Source organism: Aythya ferina, assembly GCF_964211825.1.
Source record: "Aythya ferina genome assembly, chromosome: 3".
Taxonomy (NCBI): domain Eukaryota; kingdom Metazoa; phylum Chordata; class Aves; order Anseriformes; family Anatidae; genus Aythya; species Aythya ferina.
In genome coordinates, this window is record NC_140298.1 from 8,508,458 (window position 1) to 8,527,253 (window position 18,796).

At 39.1% G+C, this 18,796-nt stretch overlaps 1 long non-coding RNA gene across 1 annotated transcript in view; it reads right to left on the reverse strand.

Annotated features, from left to right (window-relative positions):
* Positions 1 to 801: 801 nt before the first annotated feature.
* Positions 802 to 18,796, reverse strand: part of LOC311433867 — a 126,960-nt gene continuing 108,965 nt past the window's right edge. The window contains exons 3-4 of the long non-coding RNA XR_014691009.1: positions 6,739 to 6,857; positions 802 to 1,289 (exon numbers count right to left, since the gene is read on the reverse strand). This is a non-coding gene — a long non-coding RNA (uncharacterized lncRNA). The remainder of the gene's footprint in view (positions 1,290 to 6,738; positions 6,858 to 18,796) is intronic.

Sequence of the window (18,796 nt, forward strand, 5' to 3'; positions counted from 1 at the left end):
CCCTCAAACTCTGCTGAATAGTTTGTTATGACTGTGATAAAGATCAGTATCTACTGAAAGATAAGCCAGGACCACCACCAATTTGGGCCTTCAAAGCATGCTGAACTGCATTATACCACAGTGTGAAAGGATATGCCTGTCATGAAGGTGCCAGCTCTTGTCACAAGGCTGTTCCTCCTATTTTAGCACTAGTCGAGGGTTTTCCCATGAGCCCTAAATAGCCGTAGGTTAGGTTTCTGGCTGTATGCTGTACTGCATGTGATGTATATGGTCCACAGTTCCGGCATGCACAGTGATGAGCTACATCATGTATGTGGGATCAAACACAGACCAACACATCTAGATAATTCTGAGCTGCTATCTCTCTGCATACTGACTTTTCAAATCAAGATTTACATTTTCTTCATTCTTCAGGTTCACAGACAGGTAAGTGGAGGGAAAACTTGCCTAACACAAACAACCCCTAAATGGGGGCTCATTGCTTGTCTCATTGGCATGTTTACTGTACACATCAGGTCTGTATGAGATATGAGATAACATAGAATAACATCCCTGAAAATTAAGCCATTTCTTAAAAAAAAAAAAAAGTAAGGTACATTTAATTCCATATATTTATAGCAGCCTAGGCAGTCACCTAAGCCAAGAGTATTTTTACAGTAGAATAACCCTCTTCTGTTTTGGCATTTTATGCTGTTTGACACTTTCAAAATCAAAACCAAAATTTTACCTCCAGGAAAAGACTTTTAAAAGTTCATATTAATGTTAAAAAAATAAATAAATAAATATACATTATCACAGACATCAATTTGAAAGTATTTTAGTCTTAGCTCCAGAATATGAGCAAAAATAACACTGCAAAATATGTGTGTATATGATAATAGTCACTATGGATAATTATACACGATACTCAATTCAAAGTTTAAATACATTTTAACATTTAGTATTTTTTTTTTTTTTCTTAAGTAAGCACCTAAAATAGGAAGCTTTTCTTTGAATAATAATATCAACACCTCTTTTTCTAAATTTTCATTTCTCACTCTTCCTTGTTATGTGGAAAATTATTACTACTCCTATCTGCTGACAAATAGGTGGATAAGGACAGAAAAAAGGTCCACATCTCTATCTAGGATACAGAATCAAAAGTCAATAGCTGAGGGCAGGCAAGAGGCTCGATCATCTGCGAGTAGCTGGAACAGAGGGAGGACTAGAGAGAACCTCAGGTCTGCCATACATCCTTGATGCACAGGAGATCTGTGTCACATAAGGGACGGGAACATTCTTCTCTCTCCCTTGAAAGCAAGAAGAGAAAGGAGGAGATGAAGCAGGGCTTTGCCTGTTTCCTGGATTTCCCCTGGGGCAGGATGACTATACATTACTGCTTGCAGCATGGGCACAGGCTAATCACTGCTGTGCTTACACTGAACACAGACTTTTGGGCAGACTATGAATCCAGTAATATAAGGCATAAGCTTTCATTGAAAATATTTTGTCCACTTGATTTTCAACTACTAATGTACTACTTTGTTACAGCTGCTAACACACAACGGGGAACACAACAACATGACCAGAATGGACTTGTCCCTATTCTGAGTGTTTTACAGACTGCGCTCCTTGACTCTTTTATAAGCAATTCAGAATTTCTTGGGGTTTTCCAGCTGATTTTAGATCACTAGTTCAACTAAGTCACAACATGGCCTAGCCAGCATCTTTTCCCAGACAGGAACTGGAACACATGGCTTGTGGTTGCGGTAAATTAATAAGGGGGTGAAAAAAAATAAACAGAAGGGACTTTTCCCATGTGTTTTACATGCAAATCTGTCCACCATCCAGTTCATCTGTAGCACACCATTCTCTTGCCAGCCATTCCTGTGTTCACTTGCTATATAACTCTATGCTTCCCTCTACCACAAACTGTACTTTTAATGAGTTCTCTGAATTTCAGAAGGCCAGATACTGATGATGTATGCTGGTGTCATTCTGCCGTGGATTTTTAAATCAGCTCCAGAGCTGCTTCTATATGTATTTAAATGTATGATGAATTCCTTACATGTACTGTATATAGCCTTAAGCCATAATTATTGCATCTATTTGTATAGAAATATTTCTACATTCTACTGCTATCAACATTTACACAACTATGTAATAAAAATGGTCAGGGAAATATCTTTACAGCAAAAAAAATGACTGAATTTCATTACTTCACTTAAGCACATCACAGGCTAGACCAAAAAAAAATCTAACCCTGTGAAAATACAGCACTATAAATTCTTAAAATGCATCATTTTTCAAAGGAGAAAGATTCCCAATTCCCACTAAAATCCAGGATTTCCTGAAACAAGCTTTGAAAAAAAAAAAAAAAAAAAAAAAAAAAAAAAAAGTGTGTTGTATTTTTAATCTGCATCTTCATCACCATCATTCGTCAGTACAAATACTTTTTTTTTTTTTTTTTTTTTTTTTTTTTTTTTTTTGTGGTGTGGCTGTGAGTTTCTTCATAATTATCAGTGGAATATCCCTGGAAACCACTTTCAGTTCATTTCCTCAGGCCTGAGGAGTGCAAGCAGAACTGACAAATCTTAGAAACACACTTAGAAGAAGTGCAGCTCCTCTTCCTTGTTGTTTAGCAACGCTTGGGTCAGTCTGTGGTTCACATAGTCCGAGAAATCACTCAAAATTACAGTGATCAAGAGTCGCATTGCAGCAGAGGAAACCTACAAGGCTGACTAGTTTTCCCACAGTCCATGAATCCAAAACTCAACACTTGCTGCAGTCTTTGCTTCAGAGTTTCTACAGCTGAGCAACATGTGTAACCAGCCAAACTGTTGCGTATGGAAGGAGGTGGCCCTACCTCTTCCTCAGTCTGATGTTAAGGGAAGCTAACCACTGACTGCCCAAAGTTCACCAGAATACACTGGGGAAGTTATTTAACTTGTAAACAAAGGGTCTTGCAGTGGCCCTTTACAATCGCTCCAGCGATTGCTGGCCTCTTCGTTGTTCAGGCCTGCGTGTTCTCAGATACCTCTAAGAAAACTATGAGGTCAGGAACTGGGACTCAGTCCAAAAATCCACTGAATCCTGTGGAAACCATCGCACTCAGTCACTGCAGTTAGTATTGGAAACCAAATCTTCCTCTGTATGCACCTGAAGTATATCCACAGTGAAGTAGTTAATCTCCATCTCTATATGTTAAAACCATAGGTGTCCACTTATTCACATGCCACACATTTACCGTAACATCACAAGATCCACTCTTCATCCAAGACATGACTTAAGCAGATAATAATTGTTGGCAGTAAAAACATATATTATGGTCATGCCCCTAATTCATGTTTGTTGTGCCAAGTGGTACATATAATTAATTTGTGATGTGTAATTTGTCCCATATCCATTATCATTCCTCCTTCTCCACTGTTCTTCAATGCTAGCCACTACACCATGGCTAAAAATAATATCTGTTGACAGGTTTATAATGCACAAAGGCTGGTCCAAATCTACACAAGCCATTTACCCTACAGACTGTACCCAGACTTCTCTAATTACTAGAAAATCATTAACAAACTACAAAATATCATTTGAAGGGAAACTAATGAAAGAACTTGCTATTGATAAACTGTAACTTAAGCAATTGCTGCATACCCTTACTGTGCGCCACCAGGTTTTTATGTACAACCTTTTGCTTGTATTTTATCAGCAACCTACCCTGTGCAGCCATTTAGTAGTCATATTTGAGACCAAATGCTGTCCCTGCACACCAACACACACTTACTATGGGCACTAAAGGAAAAATAAATAAAAAAATAAATAAATAATTAAAAAAATAAAACAATAGCTTAAAAAAGAAAAAATGGAGAGGAGGGGTCCTGAGCATATCTGAAGCCTGCTTTATGTATGAGGTATCACAGAGACCAGGTGAATTGGATCTCCTTATCTATAAATGCACTGTGAAACACATGTATGAATAACTTCCTAAAATATATTAAAAAATAAAAAGGAGGGAAGTGAGTTTCCTTTAAGAAAAGATCATTTATTTTCTATATTTCAACACTGGATTTTATTTTTTATTTATTACCTTAAATTTCAAACTGAGATATTTTTTAAAACTTTAATTGAGAGGCTGTTCTGATTTTCCTCTTTTGCCTTCCCAAATTTTAACTAAAGGCAGCAATAAAATTGTGCTAACGAATAATGAGATACAAATCTTCCACATGGGCACAAAATAAAGTACTTACAGGTGCATGCATACCTTCATTTTTCTCATGAAGGAGGTTGATAAATTGCTACAGGCTCCAAATTCACTAATTTATAGTAATGGAAAGCTATACAATATGTTCTTGAAGTGCAGTTTGTAGTGATTGATAAAGCTTTAGTCTGGCTGAACACGTACAGTAGATAGATTAAGTGTCTGGCTTATCTGTCTGGTCCTGAGTGCTCATCAGTCAACCTAGCTAACAAGCTAAAACTCAGGATCATGGTCAGCAAGTTCATGCTCATCTGAAAATATGGGGCCTGCAGTGAGCTCTTTCACACACAGAGAGCATGCTGAACCTGTATTAAACAGCTTGCTTACCCCTTGTAATGCTCTCCAGATAGAACAGAACAGAACTGTGGACTTGAGAAGCAAACTCTCCCCTTGCATTTACTTCCCCCTTCATTACTTTTTAGCATCACCTTAAGTAACAACTGCTGAAGCCCATTATCAAAACCCTTTTACGGTGCCAGAAATCTCAATAGCTCATAAAGTTGTATTATGAACCACAGTAAATTTTGCATAAATCAAAAGTGATTTCATGTTTTTTAATCAAAAGACTAGTGTTTTCTGTGTGGCTTGTTGCCTTCCAGCTCAGTATACAAAAGCAGCTTCAAAGTAAAGACCCAGCTCATAAAGGTGAAGTGAGGTAAAATGGGGGTGTAGGAGATCTAGGTACCAATCCTAGCTAGATTTAAAGCAGTATAATGCCACAGCTCTCACCTGAAATCCCAGCTACCATAACTAAGGAAGGAGGGAGTAGAATCAGTGGCTTCACCACTAATAACACTGATGTAATTTCACTAATTTAAAGGATGTGACTATTAATATTTTCATAAGTCAAAAAAAGGGATTGGATTGCAGAATGAAGAAAATGTAGAGAATGCACTATGGACCACATGAAGAGTTCAGCACAAGATGAACCCATTCTGAAAGATCAGCTCCTGCTCCCCCCCCCCCCCCCCCCCCCGCTTACTATTCACAACTGGAAGAAAAAAAAAAAAGGAGGGGGGGGATCAGTGAACTCCAAACCCCTTTGCTGTTAATCCGTGCTGAGTTTCAAAAAGCCTGTGGAAGGACAAGACCTGAAAAGGTATTCACAATAAAAGAGGCAATGGACACAAAAGTATATGCTGCTAATTAAAAACTTAAAATTATATCACAATGACTTTAAATGAGAATGATCTCAGTCTAATCACATAATACTTTCTTTTGTGCTTTAGGTCACGCCATCACTCAGATGCAGCATTCAGGAAGCACATTTCATTAGACTAAATAAAGCTTCAATCATGTGTAAAATTTCCAACTTGAATAGGCAGCCATCATATCATTCATCAGTCTAGATGTATTTAATGGGTGTAATTTCTTCCTCATATTTCTGCGTGTTGATTGTTTCATTTTCATGATAGAAATCTATCAAGACTGCTTCTTTTTCTATGCTTTTGGTCAAGATAAACAACACATTCTAAGATGCACCCCAAATGCAATCCTTTTTGCTTCTCAAAAATTGGGTGATTGAGATAAATTTAAACTGAGACAGAAAGAAACAACAACACAAAACACACACCCTCCCAGGAATCAGATGATAATCCCCATACTTGCATGTCTTGCAATAAATTAATTATGCTTAACCAAAAACAAATTGAACAGCCTTGTTCAAACACAACAGCCCCCTGCGGATTCTGACACTGTTTCCACAGTTGAATGCAAAAAGATTATTTTAAACTTGAGGCTTTAAAGCTAAATACAACCCTTAATAGCCCATCCCCATCCCTCCCTTCCTTCTCCCCATTTTGAATAGATATCTATACGTAATGAAGTACTATGACAAAAACTTCAATCTTCTTTTTTTTTTTTTTTTTTCTTTTTATGAATAAAATGAATCATTAATTTGAAGATTTGCAAAGTCATCAGGAAAAGACTGTGACATACAGAGTAGCTTGCCAGCATTATATGTCTTCTAGCTTAGTTTTAAAATACAAAATACTCTTAGTTTTATGATTTGGATGCAGAATTACCCATCTTATCAAAGACAAAATTATCACATCTTACGCACAGTTCTAGGCTATGCACACATTCAGAGTTAGGACCAAGTTAGCAGAGTTTTCTGTCTAGGATAGTTTCTGCCCCCATCCCTCTTTATTCCTTTGTCTGCCTCCACAGAGGACAGAAATACAAAACTTCCCATTGGAACCGGACTAGATAGCCACTAAGCCCTCACTCCTTTGACTAGCCTAAACTTTTCCCAGTTCTACTCCTTTTATCTTCCCTTCTCTTTATGTGCGTTTCATCCATCTGTTGTTTTCTCTTGTGACCTGGGCCCCAAACCTGTAATGAGATCTGTTCTGGTGTACTAGGCTCAGCAGCATCAAACAACAACATCCATTTTAGAGACCCATGAGTCTAACAGGGCCCCCAAACCTTGCAGACTCATTCTTATTAGCAGCACAGCCAAGTTAAAAGCCAGACGAAAATACAAAGAACCTTACACTTACCTTTTCTGATCTGCAAATGCGCTTCAGAATCCTGGATTAAGCAAGCAGATGGGATAAGGGATTTATCCATCAAATATCGCAGCTGAAATCATAGCAGTCTCCCTGCTAGCTGTAGAGACCTGAAACATAAAACAATAAAAATAACAATATTTATTTTTACTAACAATTTCCAGCACAGATTAGCTATTTTGTATATCTTTATTATTTTTGAGGGTTTGGACAGCGTAGGAGGAGAATGACTTTCAGAGCCACTGAAGACAGTCTAAAGGGGCCTCAATTCTTTACTTGTGGTGGAGATAAAAAGCTGACGCATCTAGTAGGGGAAAAAAAAAAAAAAGTGCACCTCAGGTAGTTTGGTTGCAACAGAAAGCAAAAGAAATTACACCAAGAACACTTACAACCTGAAGGATAAAAACTTACTAACTAAAACTAGCTCTAAAGGGCCATCTTTCTGGCCAAGGTAATTAGCTACAGTTCAGATAGCTTTTGTGATAATACAGCTACTGATACACAAGACTTTTTTTTTTTTTTTTCAAGCCAATGGCTAGACTTTGGTGGCTTTAGTCAATGCTAAATTGGAGAACTTTGTACAATACCCACAAGAGAAAGTGAAGGAAGAAAAGCCAGAATCCTTCTCCAGGGACCATAGGGAGCCTGGAACCAATTTTCAGCTCTACCAAAAGGTTCCTGTGTGACCTCCTGCCAACCGTTAATTTTCTCTGGCCAAGAAGCTCAAATATATTTTAAACACCTAATGAACTTTATAGACCAGTGCCTCTGAGCCTTAATTCCCATAAATAAAATGCAATAGTACCTGGGAATCTTTTCAGCAGAAGAATTTTTAAATGGTCATAGTAACTACTTTTCCTCTCTTGCGACAAAGTGAGAGTAAGTATGAAACTTTCCTCATATAGCATATGACATCAGTGCAGAGAAGAGTAAGAACTCTTATCAGAGTAGCAAAACATTTGAGAGGATTCACTGAAAATCTGCATGCAACAACATATCTCAAAGTTTCATAGCACACATGCTTTAGGTTGTGTATAGAAAAAAAAAAAAAAAAAAAAAAAAAGAAAGAAAAACAGATAAAAAAACACCCCTTAAAGGGAAGTCCCCACCCATCTCTATAATAGGGCCACTCCTCAGATTCATATGCTTATGATGGAGCACTGAAAATAAAGATCAGCTATAGCCTGGCAGGTACATAGGATTTCTTGAACAGGGTATCTCGGCAGAATACTCCCTTTATATTCTAAATTATCACACATTATTTCCACATCTTTAGCATCCATAAAAGCACCAGGAAATTCTCACCCAAAGAGCCCTGCTCTGTAATAAACCCATGGCAGAGGATTTGGGAGTCAGGACTGGGACACAATCTTGGCATTACATGGACATCCCAGAAGCAGCATGAAGGACTAGAGAACTTCTCTCTCAAGAATTGCTCAAAAAGAGCTGCTTTCCTCCATAACTTGTATTAATATTTTTAATCATATTACCATTTGGGTTAGATAGCATCCTACAGGCCGCAGTCATCTCTGAGGTCTTGCTGTCTTTGGACAGGATGATTTAGGAATTCCATATTGTGCTACAGATATACAGTTTGGACCTATCAAATGGATACCAATGTATTTCTGGGACAGTCTTTGCTGAGTATAGCCCTTTCCCAAAGGCTAACAGGAATGCTGTCATTTACTTCAGCAGGCACAAGATCAAATCCATCATCATCGCAGATGCATTTCCCAACATGTTCTACTTGATAAAAATATTTCAGCTCTCAAAGGGAGTCAGCAATGAGAATTTTAGTGGAGTTCATAAACAGTCCCAACATGAGAGCTCAGCTTCAGACCCTGCCTCAAATTCTCAGCTCATCTGTTTCTCTCATTATATCCAGCAGCTACAAAACAGTTTTGCTTGTCATGACTGAAAAGGGTTAATACAAGCTGGAAGTTATTTACTGGTTAATAGCAGTGGAAAAATTGCAGAGCAGCTTGGTCCAGTATCTAATAATAAAAAATAGTTTCTTGTAAAGAGATTTAAGGGCAGAGACTCTCCAAGTTCTTCACGTTTTTTACATTTTTTCTTCAAGAAATAGAACAAAATGCCAGTAATCTCGTCATTTGGGGATAAAGTTTTCCATGGCTTTCTGGTGACCTTAACAATAAAGAAACCAATGATTGGTAATCACAAGCAAAAACATAAGCTGGCCCTACCTGTCACCAGTTCATCAGTGCTGTGGTATTTCAAATTTCTGACTAGCATATTTAGTAAGAAATAATTTAGTCTATTTTAACTGTGCAAAGACATTGGTGAGAATAGTGGCATACTGTTAGATTAACTTCATTGCTATGAGATCCTGATGGTCATCTCCAAAATTAAGTCAAAAAATTATGAAGAGATGCCTATAAGACTCTGATACAGGAAAAAAAAATCACTCAGAATTCAAGCAAGTCAATAGCTGCAAGAAGTGTCATTGAACCCACTGATCCTACTTTTAAGCATCTGAGAAAATCTTACTTTTTTTTTTTTTGGTTTGGTTGTAAAAAGTGAGCACCTTCAATTCTTTTGAGTTCAAGAGCACTAGGACACCCCTGAAAATCAGGTGACATTGCTTAGGAAGCCTATTTTAGAAACCCATTTCTGCTTCAGCTACTACATCTATATAGAAAGCCTACACTCAGCAGTTCAGAGAGAGAGTCATTACATTCAGTGCACATTAGATGCAGTATTAAATCAAATCTTTTTTTGTTTTGTTTTGTTTTGTATCCCATTTCCCATTGATATCAAGTGCTTGGGCCTTTAACTTTTACAGCAATTATGATCTAGGTCAAAGAAAGATGTAAGGGTGGGAAAAAGGCCTAGCTCAGAAGGCCTTATTTCAAGATGTACTATTACCTGGCAGCCAATTGCACCACTGCTTGAGATCACTGATCTTTATTTTTGTCTGATTAAAATATCTATAGCTTGACCCAGTGGGCAGCAAGATAAGGTAAGGGCAGGCATCCCATAACTCCATTGCTCAGGTGTTCCTGGACAGTAGGAGAAACAGAAAAAGCTGCTTGATGTGACAGGTACAGCACTACTGCCGAGAACATCATATGGAAGTAATGACTGAATGGATTTCTCCAGCTGAAATCCCTGTCTCTTGATGTACATTTGCATGGTGCCTTTGTTTCACTAAGACCTCAGAACGCAACTGCCATGACAATGGGTGATGAGGCTGCAAGTCTTTGACAAAACACAGTTCAGGTCCAAGTGGCGGTACAGTTCTCACTGCCTACAAACTTCATTCTGCTCTTAAAATTTCATGACAGAGACAACATGTCTGCAACCATTTATACTCAAATAGTTGACAAAAAATGGTGTGGAGCTGCCAAAGTTTGACATTTCCAAAACATCAGACTACATAATTAACAAATGGTAGGTTTCTCTTTTTTCCCCTCTTGCTTTGAGTGTTTTTATTTCTCTTGCTATCAGATAGTTTGGAGGAAGCTAGCTTATGAAAAAGATCTAGGGTAGGCCCTTCTCTGAAAAATTCCCACTGGTCTGACTTCAAGGCTAATAAAAATGCTTTATTGTTTCTTCTGTTGATCCTCCTAACTGGTCAGCAAACCCCCTGGGCACAGTTAGTGCAACAAATTCAAGTTTGAGTGCCTGGTGTCTCATACATAGCTCTGGTTATGAAAAAGTTTCCTGTTACAAAAGAACAGTCCCACTGAATAGCTGTATATTTGTTTTAGTTATTATTACTTTTTAATTCCTTACCTGTTCTTGTCTGTTTTTGCAGGGAAAGCTCACAATGGTGATACAGATTTTCCACAGTACAATTTCTACATAAGTATCCAAAATAAAAATTGTACAATGTATGGAAAAAAATACAGCTGGATCCCACCTCTGTTTCCCAACCCTGCCTGCACTTTGAACATCACCTCTCTGCACAGCTCAGGCACAGATCTAAGCTTGACTGTAATCTACATAGTCTGTATAGAATTATTAATCTAAAATGCAGTACATCACAATGCAGTAAATGAAGACTAAAGCATAACATGTTTTTTAAAAAATCCTTGAATGTATGTGGGCTTTTAACAGTTTCTGCTAATTTACAAACAGCTGAAAAATGCGTATTTGTGTGACATCAGTGCAAACATTAAGATTCTGAGGGCACAAGCACATCCTAAAGCACAAGCAGGCAGTGCATCGTTAAATCCTCATAAAGCAGGCATTTCTACAAACAGGACAATAAGAAGCATAGAACAAAGGGAGGATTCCCTGTCTCTTGCAGTGAGAAGTATTTTAATCCACAGGTAACCTTTCTAATTTCCCTCTGACTTCACAGTATGGAAACGCTTGTGTTTTTGATACAAGTTCACCAAGTCCAGTGAAAGTGCTTTCACTAGCTTCAGAGGGGTTCAAAACACATTCAGCATCCACAGGGATGGCAAAATGGCAAAAAAAAAAAAACACACAAAGGTACTATTCAAACCTAAGGAAAAATTTGTTGTGATTCATTCCATCAAAGCAAATAAATAAATAAATAAATAATCAAACACATCATTCTAAAAGAAATTTTACCTCTTCCGATTTTTAAGTATCAATACAGACTACAAAAATATTATGGAGATGTGGGAACACAAGCAGTAACAACCTTTCTTTTGGGACTCTGAACAAACTACTGGCCTGACTGAAGGTAATGGAAGCTTTTTATTGATTTCTATGAAGTCAGAACTTCAACCCCTGAGAAGAAACTGCAACCCCAATTTAAAAGCAAAATCTGTCAAGAAAACTGGCACAAAACCATAACTAAACAAAGTACACAAGGGATTTCAAATGAGATTAGAAGCATTGTTTTGACCCTGTGGCTTTCAGAGGGGTGTGAGAAAAACACAGCAACATAGCACAAGAAGCCTTTGCAAACCAGGCAGCTGAGACAGACAGTTTAAAGGAATTGGAAAAGAAAGTCTAAACGGAAATGGAGTGAAAGGAAAATACAGCTCCATCTAGGGTGAAAGGAATGAGGACCAATAATCATTGGGATTCAGCTTTGTTTCTGTGGTAGGTGCTCTAAGCCCATGTTGGAGGAGCAGACAGAAAGGTCATGGAAGTCAGAATTATTATATGAGAAAGGAAGTGAGGAACAATGGGCTTAGAGAAGTCATGACAACTGAAGGATTGGTGGTCTTCAGTGCGAAAGAATGGGTGGCCTTTATTGATGGGCTCTTTCTATACAGATGAATTACTGTGTGCAATATCTGTACAGACCAGAAGTGCACTGGTGACAGACTTGTTGAGTTATTTGCTGTGGATAAACTATCTAAGGATTCTTTCCTGATTTTGATTTCGAGCAAGTCTAATTACTGCTGTAATATGTATTACAAACCCCAGCCCAACAAAGCACATGCATATGGTTCTTAACTGCAGCCACATGAGAAGACTCTCCAGCCCCAGTGGGACTACATACGTACTTGGGCTGAGCAGAAGGTTGTTTCGCAGAGAACAAGATCCACTTGACTAAACACATGAGCAAAGAAGGCATGTGAAAAACAAGCAGAGGCAGCAGAGTTTCACAAACACAACCTGGGTGTCTACTGTCTGTTCTTCTGTAGCGCTGTGACTGCCCTGTGACTTTGTTTCCCTTCTCACTCCATCCTTTTTCTATTTCATTTCCAGCTCTTTAGCACAATACAGTCTCCATCCTGCATCTGTATTTCACCAACCACAAAAGAGCCTTGATGTGCCATAATCATTAATTAATTGGCGGTTCCCAAATTGCGCATTACTCTTTGTGGTTTATAACTGATCACTGAATACCTGCTCCCTTTATGACTGATTATTTTGAATCAGGAAAAGTATACCAAAACAAGTAGCAAGCAGTGAGTAAAGAAGAGGGGATAGGTGTTAGGGGATTTTTTTTTTTCCTTGTACTAATCATGTGGTTCGTGTGAAGACACTCCTCCCGTGGGAGCGGGAGCAAATCCTCCTGCACCCATTTTCACAAGAACGGCTGAGGCAGGCAGGCAAAAAAAGGCTGAAACATTTCTGAGAAATTCAGAAGTGCAGTTGCAGTCAATGTTAGCATGCATATGAAAACTGGCCATAGGTGGGAAAACGCACTGAGTTCAAGCTTCTCTGCAGAACAAAGCCATTCATTGCAACGTGAAAAAAAAAAGAAAGCACATGAGAACTGGGAGATTTCTGTTAGAGGAGACTTTTGTAGGACAAAACTGTGGGAATCTGTGGGTGTGGAGTATGCTGAGGTTTGAACTTGGGAACTGTGAATGTAATCTCAACATCCAAAACTAGTAATGTGCAGAAGGAGCCAACACCACAGACCACCTAATCTCTGACAAGTCCGAGCTATAGGCTGCAGCAGCTACAACCCTCCACATGCCACGAAATCTCACAGTTCTCAGTCTGGCTTGGGTGCAGCCTTGTGGTGATTGTCTCTTCCATTATCCACAAGGACCGATTCTGTTAATTTCTATACTTTCTGTGACTCTGAATACATGATTAGCAATAAGAAGTAGACAAGTGCTTTTTTCCCTCCCTTGCCTCCTTTTTTTTTTTTTTTTTCTTTGGTCAGGAAATGCCAGCCCTTGTGAGTCTCTCAGAGAAAATGAATGGGAAATTTGCAAATTCCTGTAAACACCCACAAACTTTCTCATGATCTCTTGTTACTTTCCAATGGACAGTCCTTTGCAACTCCAAGAAGCCTGGGCTGCTGAATACTGCAACCATTGTGCCAGCCTCAGAAATGGGTGCTTGTTTCACAAGGCACATGCCCACACCACCTGGAGCTGGGCAAGTACACAACACTTCAGCCTAACAGAGAAATTCTGACTTAAAAAAAAAAAAAATCACACACAAGGACTGACTTGTTGAGCATTAGCTGTTACAGGGTAATCCTTGCAATGACGATAAAGCACAGACTGCTCCAGGCTTGTACTGCTAGTCACTGAGGGGGTCCTGCTGGATGTTTTCTGGAGTATCGAGCTTAGACTTCTTTAATAGTCAAGTCTCCATCAGGTCCTAAAAATAACTTCACTAAGCCCTCTCATACTTGGCACCAAAGGAACCTAAATCATACTGCTGTGGAAGAGCATCATGACAGAGTTTCACCCAGTGACTCAAGCTGCAGTCCCGCAGCTCCCAGCTCAGCCAAGTGTCTCCTTGAGAAAGGCACCACATCTTGACCGGAATACAGAAGAACGGGTGAAACCACAGTGGGGAACCTAGCAGTGGATTTCATTTGTGAGTCTCCAAGAGTTATTGGAAAGGAGCATCTGGCAGATTATCGTGCCTGGAACTGTTCAAGGGAAACAGGTATAAAAAAAAAATCAACACCAATGCAATGAAATCAGTCCTTCTGGGCTATATGAACAGTGCAAGCTCCCACAACCCCTCAGCCAGATGACCCTGAGATGCCCTTACAGACTCATCTGCAGTGCAGCAGCAGCCAGAACAAGGAGGAAATTGGGGACCTTATTAGAGACCAGCCAAAGCAAAACAAACCAACGACTTGGTTGCCACTGCCAAAATCTGCTTTCACGAGTCAGGAATCCTGGCCATGCAGCTGTCTCACTTGCCCCTCTTTTGCCCACATCCGCTGAGTTTACAAATGAACCTATTAGAGGGCATAATTTTCTATTTTATTTGCCAGGGCAAAAGATGCTAACAAAAGGAGGCTGTAAGTGAATGAATATGCCAATACTCCTTTTGGTTTTTTACTGGCATGTCATTGTATTTAAAAATAGAACTTGAATTTTAAAATAAACAAAGGATAATACGGAGGTTTTTGTGTAAACAAATGATTGTACATGTGGTGGTTTGATACAGATTTCTGTGATCAAGAAAATTCTCATTCTGCTTGTCCAATCAGCCAGAACAAACTTGTGCTCAGTAGACTTTAATTATAATTGCATCTAATTGATTCTTTTTCCTCCCCCCATATTTATTTTTTTTTTAATCTGTGGTATTGTGGTCCTGCATCATCAGTAGTTCTTGACACAAGAATGCACGTTAGGGACTTAAGGGTAGGAAATGGAAAGAACCATGTGAGTAACCATCTCATACCCACTACACTGTTTACTTACTATTTATTTCCATTAGAGACATGTTCAGAGGCAGCAGCAAGCTTATCTTTGAATGGGAACAGCCAGCTCGCTCCTGCCATTGAGGGGAGCCCCGGTCCAAGCAGGGAACCATTTTTTGCAAAAAATCTCATGCTGAAATGTGGGCACCAGTCAGAAGCCCATTTCCTTTTCTCAGGCATGTCTGCATGACCCGTTTAAAGCAGCACAGAGTCCCAGTGAAAACTGAAGATTATAACCACGTTGCTTCAATCAGCTTTCAAAGTACAACTCTCCTCTTAGCACAGTGGCTAAAGATGCTCAGCAACAGCTACATTAATTTGGATCCTAAGCCACCTTTTTCAAAGGATTTTGGCGTAACATCACATTAAAACAATGGAATGTAGGCTCTCAGCTCACTTAGTCATGTTTGAAAATGAACAGAGGATTAACAAGGATCATGCTACAAATACACTTATGCTCTTGGGATATATTTAAGGCTTGCTATCTGCATATACTCTGTCAGCGTTTGCACGCATTAAGACACTCAAAATTACACACCCTGATGGTGTTTCTGTCGTGCCATGCTAACTGGCCGCTGATCAGTTAGCACTGCCTTTTTTAGCAGAGTTTTCTAAAAGCCCATGAAAAACAATAGACACTGAGAAACAGATTTTGGCTTCATCAAATGACACTAGAAAAAAAAAAAAAAAAAAAAAAAAAGAAAGAAAAAAACAGGACTCTCAACAAAGATGTCAGTGACTCAACAGCTCTCAGTAACCACTGCAAAATAAACAGTAGGCAGTAATTACTACGCAGGGGTTGAGCATCTGCTAAGAGGAGCCATATTTTTCATTGAACTATGATTGCAACAAAGTCCTCCCTCCCCAGCAGAAAAATGGCTGAAGGGCAATTCCTCAAGCATGGAGTGTGTTGATATACAGCAGTTTCCCCTAGCACACCAGTGTGCTCTGCTATATAAATAACAGAAGTTTTCTGTTTTGAAAGGGGATGCTTTACAATAAAAGATATTTTTAAAAGCTGACCGTTTTCCAGTTACTTGTGTGGTATTGTGGCCCCTAACGCACTGTGCTGGCAAACTGCTTGGAGGGCACATCTACATGTGGGTTTGGCCTGCAGGCTCCAGCGGAGATGCAGCCCAGCACCAGAGCAAAACCATAAGTCCGCAGGCGGAAAACTCCTCTCAGCAGGAATTATTAGCCGGGACGCAGCTGTAAATGTGTGCAGCCAGCCTGCTTATCTGTGCAAGCGAGCTCATGGCTGGGGAAGATGTGTCTGTGCCATGCGCTGCACTGCTTCCTGCTTGCTCTGTGCTTATTTCGAGCAAAACCAACTCAAATGTTGGACTGATGTGCTTCTAGGTCAGTCCTGCCCCTCATCTCTGAAGTATACACTCGTTCCCAGGAAAACGTGCTCTGTTTGGTAACCCAAACTCCTAAAAAGAGGCTTCTTTTGATGGTAATACTATGGTAAACTAAAGGAGCATTTGCTCTCTGCCATAATCTCTGATACTAGAGCCGGTTTTCTAAACAGAGCTGAGCTTTGGGAATTGGCTATTCCTGGCTGGCCCAGATTCCTCGTAGCAAGAATGCTTGCAATCCGTGCGACTCTGTCCCAGGACAGTATGGCTCTGTAAACAGAAGACTTTACAGTGGGATTAGACTGAAATTTCACGTCATCCTCTCACAAAGAGAGCAGCCTCTGCAGCTTGGACTCTCTGCTCTTACCTGGTGTGGGACATAACGCTGCCTTGGAAATACAGCTGGAACAAACACCACTCTTCTGCTTCATTGAGTGATATGTGAAAGAATGCAAATCTAAACCAGATTTTTATTAAACAACACATATTCTTACTTTTAATATGTATTGTGTACAAGTATATAGCACACTGGACACATCCCCGTGCTAAGCCAAGCCTGGAAAGCCACCCAAGTTTCCACATACCTATCTGAGGATCTACAGGAGTCCAGACTGACTTGCAGAAATGCTGGGAGCTCCCAGTGGAACAAAAAGGCAGAGTCAATAACAGCCAAGCTGTATAAGCAACTATTGAAAACCACGTATCTGCAGTGTCTGACATTCAAGTATCTGCTGTCTGGTGCCAAAATTTAAGCATTTGTCATTACAAACTTAATGACAGGATTGCAGCATTTACACAATTGGATAATCGTTACATAAACAATTTTAGCACTAAAATTTAAAATCAATAGTTTCTAGTCTTCCCTAGAATTCTTTAATCTATATGCAATTTAAATGATTAAATTGTGTTTTCTAGCATAAATATTAATATTATTGAAGTTCTCTCCTCCCACACCTCTGAGTAATGGTTTTATAACCCACTTCTAGGGAGAAACATCAAATTCTGCTCTGAAATTTCAATATAGAACAAAACCAGTATTTAGTGAAGAAGGTTTTTCAGAATTGCTATAAAAATTCATTTGCAGTATATTCTAGAAAAAATGTGAACATAAAAAATATAGATGATGGGGGGAACTGGTGCAAATTTTAACACCACTCTATCAGTAGTGACACGAGTCATTTCTATTGTGGAAGGATCCTCAATTCCTCTCAGATGCTGATAAATCAGTGGCTAGAGAAATTAATTCCTGACCCAAAGTCCCTTAGAGAAACAGGCTTTAGAGAGTGACTTAATAAAAACTCCCACCCCAAGCTGTCTGGCAGCTGAAAGAGCAGAGAAGAGAGACTCTGGGGGGCAGTTAAGCAGTCAATTCCACTGAAGTTGCAAGGATGTTGATCCCTTGCATCCCCTTTATAACACTGAAAAAAAACCCTCTTTGTATCTATTAAAACATTATGAAGGAAAATAAGTCTTTTGGATGATATGCGGCTTGCATGGAATAAGATACTGTATAAACATACAGGAAGGAGGCAGTCCCTTCCCTGCAAAGTTTACAAGCTAAATGAAAACAGCAGAGCTTGATATAGCACAAGGAAACAATAAGGCAAGATTGGCCATTGTGAAGAACAGAGCCACAGTAAATCAGCTGCCTCTCATCTCTTCTGTAGGCACTCCAGCAAAGAGCTCAGCAAATTGCCAGACCATGAAACCTCCACATTTCACCTGAGAGAAGCAAATCACAGCTTGCCAAAAACAAGCCAGCCTTTAACCTTTTCAGTCTTTTAACCTTTACATAAACTGTGCTTGTTTTCCCGTACAAACAATGGCCTTATTGTTTAAGTTAAAATACAGTACATGACCTGCGATGTTAGGAAATGAATGAATTGTTGTGTTGTCAACAGTAACTTTTTTTCCACGCCTCCCTATATCTAGGAATTTCTTTCCATGTCTCTAGCTTTAAGGAAAACATAACGCTTGGGAGAAGGCTGATGATGACCTCCTAAGTTCATAAATTACACAAGTGAAAATTTTGTGTCTTGTATTTTCTTGGATTCAGAAAAACCTAATATAGGCCAGCTTTTCCGAAGAATTCACCTTCAGTTTAAGCAGGTAACAGATATTAATTTTCAAGAGTTTCTATTGCCCAGAAACTCTCATTTCAGACACACAGTGGCACTTAAAACAAACAAACAAAGAAACAAAACAACAACAACAAAAAAGTTATGTATTAAAACGCCAAAATAGAAGCAGAGCTCTTCTGAACATCTGGCCAGACTGTGGCTACATGACTCAAGATGACTGAATGAGAAAATACAGGGTAGGTAAGCAAGTAACAAAAGATTATGCAGAAAAATTCAGACAATCATTCAACATTAGATGTGAAGTCCATCTTCAAATGTCCATTGTTTGCTATCAGTTCATCCAAAAATGGAAAATATCCTACTCTTCATGGCAACAATGAACATGAAACATAATTTGTACATATGGCAGGAGAAGGTATTCAGAATATCCCCCTTCTCAAGGACAAGAGACAACACCATAGCAATTTAGGAATAAACACTTTCAAAAAGAGATCCTTAGACTCCAAATTGTGTTTTTGTTTGTTTTTAAA